Source organism: Choristoneura fumiferana, chromosome 21 (assembly GCF_025370935.1).
Source record: "Choristoneura fumiferana chromosome 21, NRCan_CFum_1, whole genome shotgun sequence".
NCBI classification, from domain to species: Eukaryota; Metazoa; Arthropoda; class Insecta; order Lepidoptera; family Tortricidae; genus Choristoneura; species Choristoneura fumiferana.
The window spans coordinates 16716787-16724070 of record NC_133492.1 but is presented as its reverse complement, the minus strand read 5'-3'; the positions used below and the strand labels follow the sequence as shown (position 1 = coordinate 16724070).

The window sequence follows — 7284 nt, the reverse complement described above, 5'->3', positions numbered from 1 at the left end:
TAACTTTAGCAGAGCCTGATCGATTGATATTAGCGCTAACAGACATTTATGAATCATGTTTTTTAGCATCGGCCTTCAAGGAGCCTTCAAGGAGGCTCTAACTTTTTATGAATAGGCTGTAAGTATCTAATCTAATACGTGGACGATGCTTCATTTTTTTTAGCATTAGAAGGAATAAGCGAGTATTTCGATACGTGTGTCTTTTTTTTTTGAAAAACACTTATTAAAAATTCACAGCAAGAAATTACGTAGCAATTATGATCATTTAATTTTACATTATTTGGTATCCTAAGTAATAGTTACTTTTTTTTAAAATCGTTTTTCAATAAAAAGACTCGTTAAGATTGTTAATCGTTTCTAATGCTAATAAAACGAAGTATTTTGTCTGAATAAGAAGTTTTAATTATTAAAAAAATATATTATTGTATCACTTGATGAAAATAGGCAGTGCTACCCTTGACGCCTATAATCTAAGCACATTGTAATTTTGAAGAGGTCGTCAGTGCAGTAATAAAAAAATTACACGTAATTAAATTTGACTTCATAATTTTTACTTAATAAAATTTAAATTTAAAATTTAATTAATGTTAATGCTTGCTAATGGAATGAACCACTTTTCTTAATTATTCCTCCTTTAACAAATTAGGTACAATTGAATCGAGGCATAGTCTAGAAGGCTCTAACTGACAGCAAACAGACCTACTCCAAAACTCACCGTTAGTAGATTTCTCAAACTGTTAACACCTTGATTGTGAAAATAACCATCCGTTGTTTTACTTGCACAGTTTGGGACAACTTTTCATTCAATCCACATGCGTACCTACCAACAAAAAAAGAATAATCTTTCACACTACCTGAAAACGATCACAGATTAAAAGTGTAGTAAAAATTTGAAAGAACATGATTCTAAATTCGAAAGGCTTGGTTCTAATATTCGGATTAATGGAATTGGGATGGTCCGAAGACGTCAGCAATTCTTCCGGATCGAGGGTTCTGTCTAGGAAGCGAAGATATGTCACGTTTCCCGAAGGTTCCAGTTTTTCCGTGAGTAGCATTTTACTGCTAAAAGTTGTTAGAATTCTGTTTGCGCACTAATATTATTTGTGTTGTGAACGTGGAAAGGAAAATTGAAAATGATATGTTTCTGCCCGGAAAGTGGTTCTTTGGGTTTTATGTATGTATAAAATGCGGATTTAGTAAAGACGAACGAAAGGAACGGCGTTGGCACTAGAAGTCACGAACTAGAACGTGTCAACAATTTTGGTCACGGAAATATTTTGTTACATCCTTGCTAGGCAAATGAATGTGTTAGATTTTACAAATTATGTGTTTTTGCGTGTGAAATCAGGCAAAATAGACCATTTGCTGGCAAATAAAAAAAACAACAGCGAAACGTTAATTTGGAGTATTTAGTATACTACAATTTACTGTCATTTTTTTTACATGCATGCCTGGTTTAAATTTATATCGCTATACAATAAAAAAACCATCTATAATGTACAATGGTATCCGGCCGATTTGTATAACACGTTGGCTACTTTTATCCGATATTCTCATAGGACCGGGATAAAATTACTAAATTTCAACCACTAAGATTACAGACACGAAATTTGTTTTAATTTTAGAGCATCCTCCATCCCGGGATTTCAATTCGACCGGTTTTGACCGCTTGAGTTAATAGTTTACGCGTGCAAAGTCGCGGAAACAGACTAGTAGTAGAACTAACCAACTAACCAATCGTCTTATAGTGCGCTGCCTGCATGACAGTGGGACTTATCGGTCAACCAGCTCCATCATCATCTCCAGGAACCTTCACTTTTGGCTTGAACTGGGGCATTGCGTACGAGCTGCCTAACGCTACAGAAACCCTGGCCTTCTACCGTAAAAGAAGGGGAGAAACCCATGCCCAGAGGAGAAGCAGACGAGAACTCTACGGCAAGATTGAGGATATATTGGACAAGTAAGTTAAGTAGTTAGTTTTTTTTAAATATGTATTTGTCCATCAGGGATAAATTTAACCATTGCTCATATTGTCGTAAAAAAAGTTGGTAAAAAAAAAAAAAAACGAAATTATGAGATGGTGTGTAAGTGAACAATTATCTGGTGTTACGCTCTATTTTATTTTACTTTATTGGAGAACAAAAAAGATCATACAAAAACATATTATACTACAGGTATCTGAAAAAAAAAACTACCTCCTTACCGATTCCGACCCGATTCGGACCGATTCCTTTTGAACCGGATACCAGATTTTAAACTCTAACATCTGTAACATTTGGTAGCTTGTGGCTTTGAACTGGGGCATAGCATACGATATGCCTAATGCTACAGATACACTGGCCTACTACCACAACAAGAAGGGAAGAAAACCCATGGCTCAGAGAAGGAGCAGACGAGAAACTTGAAGCTTTCATGGATAAGTAATGGAGAAATCTGAGGCCTTATGGTCTGACACACTTGCAATCACAATAGTTTTTACAATAAAGAGGTGGTGTACAATAAAGAGTCTTTGTATTGTATTGTATTGTATTGTATTGTACATGTTCACTCGGTTTAAGACGTGAGTTATCCGTTACAATATCATTTAATATGTTCAGTCAACTCTACAATAGGTTATGACAGATTTAATACCTACTTATTTCTGTCACTATTGTTCCGTTTTTGTCAAACTTAAAACCTAAAATTGCCTAAAAGTGGCTCCAAGGCGGTAACGTTTCGTGTGCTCTGCCTTCCCCATTTGGGAATACAGGCGTGTGTTTGTGTGTTGTGTGTTGTACCTACTTATTCTTTAACTTTTTTACAATTATGTTTCAGTATGGGTTACAATGGAAGACAGTGTATTCTTAAGACGCTATGTGAGACCACGCAACGCATGGTTCCACACGGTGATAACATGATCGAAGAAATGTTCCGGACATTATTTACGTAAGTCTAATAAAAATAAGTTTTTCATAAAAATTTGATTGAATTGGATTGAAAAGTCTGAATAAATATTATTGTTTTTATATAAAAAGCATTTACTACACTTGTACGTTATAATTCTAGGTGTTTTGATCGAATATGCAACTATTTGTCTTTGCTATTTATTGTACATTACTTACGTTCTAGTCCGTGTCTGCCTGTCGGTAACAAATCTGGAAATGAATGAATGCAGTTTTTCTTGCCACTAAAATTGTTGAAAGTTCTTCAGGACAGATTTTTTCTATATCTACTCTATGTCTTAGCTATAAAAACCAACCTAAATCATTCATCATACTGAGTTGGGAACATTTCGTATCAACTTGCCTTTGTTTTCCGTTTTCTTTTTTTAAAAACCTCAAAAGTTCACGATTTTTTTTGCTTTACTTCTAAATGTGTTACGCGCTGTAAGTTAAATTTCATCGAAACTGTCTTCCTATATTACCACTGGCGAAAGCTTCTCTACCGAAGAACCGCTGGCATGCAGCAGTATAACGATGGCAGCTCACCGTATAGGCGCGAATAAGTGAAAAACTGCGATGCTTACAAATGCCCTATCTCATTAGTAGACTTAGCTCAAGGCAACTATTATAATATGCACCTCCTCCCAAAAAATAGATACGGCGAAGAATCCTATGGCTTTATTTAGCAGTAGATTGGGTAGATTTAATAGTTAGCATCTGTTTAAAGAAATGTTTATCGTCGGGTTGCTATTTTCTTAGCGTTACGTGAGAAAAGCTAAAAGAAAGGAAGATTAGAGGAATTATGTTGTTTGTTACCTTGAACGCGATGGCTATATAGATTTTTAAATCATCTCGATTTTACCACTTTGCAGAAAAAGGAATTCTTATATTTGATACCTAGAAATCCCGATGATGCCAATAGTTACGAATATCGTTTAATAGTTGTGTTAGACAACAATTTGTAATTATGATTGCTTTTTGGAGTCTTTTTGTATTTTTTTATTTCAACTCCAAATTTGTTGAAAATACAAACTGGTCAGTGACCAGTCAGTGGTGTAGCGGTATAGCACGCGGTACGGAATACCGAGGACCTGTGTTCGATTCCCAGTGATGGTCTTATTTTACTGGTTTTTCTGTGCATCTATATTTCAGTTTGTATTTTAATTTAGGTTTTACGGGATGACCGTAAAAGTAAAAGTTTGGAATTGAAATAAAAATACAAAAAGATTCCAAAAAACCAATCTTAATCCAAATTTGTTATTTTTACGGGTATCCCGTGAAACCGTATCGAAAATACAAACTGAGACATCTCTCATCTCACTCATCTCTTGTCTGGGTTCGGTTGCCGTAGTTTGCGTCTGTCTGCGTGAGCGGTTAGTTCCGAAAGAGTTTGACGTCTGTCGTCGAAGCATAGATGTCGCTAGTGCTGCTGCTTCAGCAGCATAGTAAAAATAAGGGTATGCATAGGAAAAATTCGTGTCTAGCCTGTCCAGCAGTGGTGTAGGGGTTATAGCACGCAGCACGGAGTGCTGAGGACCTGGGTTCGATTCCCAGTGCTGGTCTTTTTCTGGTTTTTCTGTGCATCCATGTCTCAGTTTGTATTTTTGATAACAATTTGTAAATAAAGGATGAGTATGAGAATGAAATAATACAATAGGATGTTTAAACAACATTGTTGACCTATCACAAACTTTTGATTGCGTAAGTCACGAAAAACGATTAGCGAGTCAGATGTTAGAATAAGAGTGAAAGAACAAGCAACAAATTTATTTGTATGTAACTTTATTTTATTGTATTTAAAACAAATTTAGAAGGTTTTGTAAAATAGTTCAAAAAGTTGGAGTACCTTAACTGTAGGTTCTAAAGGAAGAGTTATGAGAAGATGTTTGTTTTGATATAAGAAAAATACCGTTTTTACATACATTCGCTCTGTCCTACATCCCAGCAATCTGCTCACAAGCCGGGGCTGCGGCTGATCAGGCCCAAAACCTCAAGCGCCGCAAGTACTCTTCCTTAATAATTATGAGTTTGCGACCCTTGCTGTTGAGATTTAGGACCCTGGACATGAAATCTTTCATAAGGGCGCTGTCGCCCCGGTCGACCGACGCCTCAGGCGACCCAAGAACTGACGCATTATCGCAGCGAATCGCATTTGCGGTTCAAAGGGGTAATACCGCTAACGTCATGTGAACCCTGCCACAAACCCGGTATTTTTGGGGTTGGGGTTTTTTATTTTTATTTTACTAAACAATACAATGACTTTTTCTTGTACCTGCCTCACAATAATATTAAGCATTGCAGAAAACCGAGGTGCATCAAAATCACAATTATTTTCGGATTTTTAGTATTGTAATTTAGTTCTCTGGTCGAGTGGAGGACATGGGGGAAACCATTGCCCAACAGTGGGACATAATAACATTATAATATATATTTATGTTTATTTTTATATTAATATTAAAGTTATATTTGTCCTTTGTTGTTTAAGTATTACGTGTGTTCAAAATAATAAAAATGTTAAGTAGGTAACTCAGTGTAAGAACACAACAAAAAGAAGATTGAATATTACTACAGATGTCTAGATTATTTTAATTTGAATGTTCGAGATCAAACTTGGCCTCTGTTGAAATATTCAAACCAATGCAAGAAACTTTGAGTGTCACAGTCTACGGATTTGTCGTAGAAAACAATGGAGCCATCATCATCGTAATCATGTATTAAACTATTCTCTGTTGATTATGCTTTGCGGCGCTTTACGCGGGGATTCTGACTGTGCAGAATTGGTGGCGCAACTTGTGCGCTTACATGTTCCTTTCTTGACCAAGTTCTGTTTAAGGCCACGCAATAACCCCCTACTGGCGGTCCCGTCTGCGCGTACCGTTGCTCGCAGGCAGTCGCCGCTAGTTCGCGCACAGTGCCTTCTTAATGGCTTTCTTGCATCAGCTCCAGAGTGTGACGTGTTTGATGGTCGATGGAATTGCGTATGTGATGAATGTTTAAGGTTCTGTGAGATGATGGATGTACGGTTGTCCACCTGTGCTTAAAAAAAATGTTTAAACGTTTGTTTTGTTTTATATGTACTTACATTTAATTTATGAATTGTTGTTTTGTTGGATTGTCATTCAATCTCTCTCTTCTCAGTGTTTGTCTTGCGCAGTGCCTTAGTGTTTAACTGTTATACTGTGTAAGTTTCTTTGAAATAAATAAATAAATAGCTAAATAAATAGTATTACCTACTATATTTAATTACACACATATAATAAAGATTGCTAAATTATGTGTCTTGATTATTCGGATTACAGAGAGTTCTAACATGCCTTTACATTTCATTTCGGTACCCTCACATTACATTTACTTATTTTTCCTTGAACCTGATGCCATCAACCGCTAACGTCAACTGATTCTGAGTCTTGGTCTAATAAATTTTACAGTGGAACACTCTTCAGCTAAAGATGCTAAATAATCTTTCATCATCATCATCAGCCGGAAGACGTCCACTCCTGAACAAAGGCCTCCTCCTTAGAACTCCACAATGAACGACAACTCGCTACTTGCATCCACCTGTCATAATCTTTCAACCCGTGCTTTTCGCTCAAAGCATTGTTGTGAAGATGATGATAGAGCGTTAAGATTTCAACAACAATACAATACAATACAAATATTCTTTATCGATCACCAAAAGCAGTACCTATGACATTACAAAAATAAAAAATACACAATAACAACAAAACAACTTTAGAGTACAAAATATTTCTTACCTTAAGCAGACAGTAGCAATGATACAATACCCAAAATTCAAGCAGAGCTTGCTAAGGAAATATTAGTTGCTTTATCCGCTACTCGTTTATTATGCTTTATTAAATTCAGATTTACTTAGTTACCTACTTCTACTGAGCTTATGTTTTCTTTATAGAATCTACAAAACATGATCATTGTGTGCATTCTCGTAGGTGATCAATTTTGAAGCAGTCATAACGAAAACAAACAATAAAAAATATATAGTTTAAAATATAAGTACTGTGTAGGAACTAGGCTGTATACCGCTGGCAGGTGGTAAAACTGACCACCTGGCACGCTAGACTGTATTATGTTTGTAATGTTAGTATTTTTGTATTGTATGATTCTAGATTAAAACATACACTTATTTGTAAATTAAAATTTGTTTGCACATAGTGGCTAAACATGTGAAACTCTCTTTCTTTCATACCACAAAATATGTACCATGTTTTTATGCAAATAAATTATTTATGATTTATGACCATTTATTCGCTGTAATAGTACCTACTCATAAAAAATACTTGTGCAATTTTTCATTTAACATGCAACACGCAAAGCTGGCCAAGACAAACTGCCCTCAATCTTAAAA

General features: G+C 35.7%; 1 pseudogene; it reads left to right on the top strand.

Moving 5' to 3' along the window:
• Window positions 1-919: 919 nt before the first annotated feature.
• On the top strand, window positions 920-3635 carry LOC141440020 (uncharacterized; annotated as a pseudogene).
• The last annotated feature ends 3649 nt before the right edge of the window (window positions 3636-7284 follow it).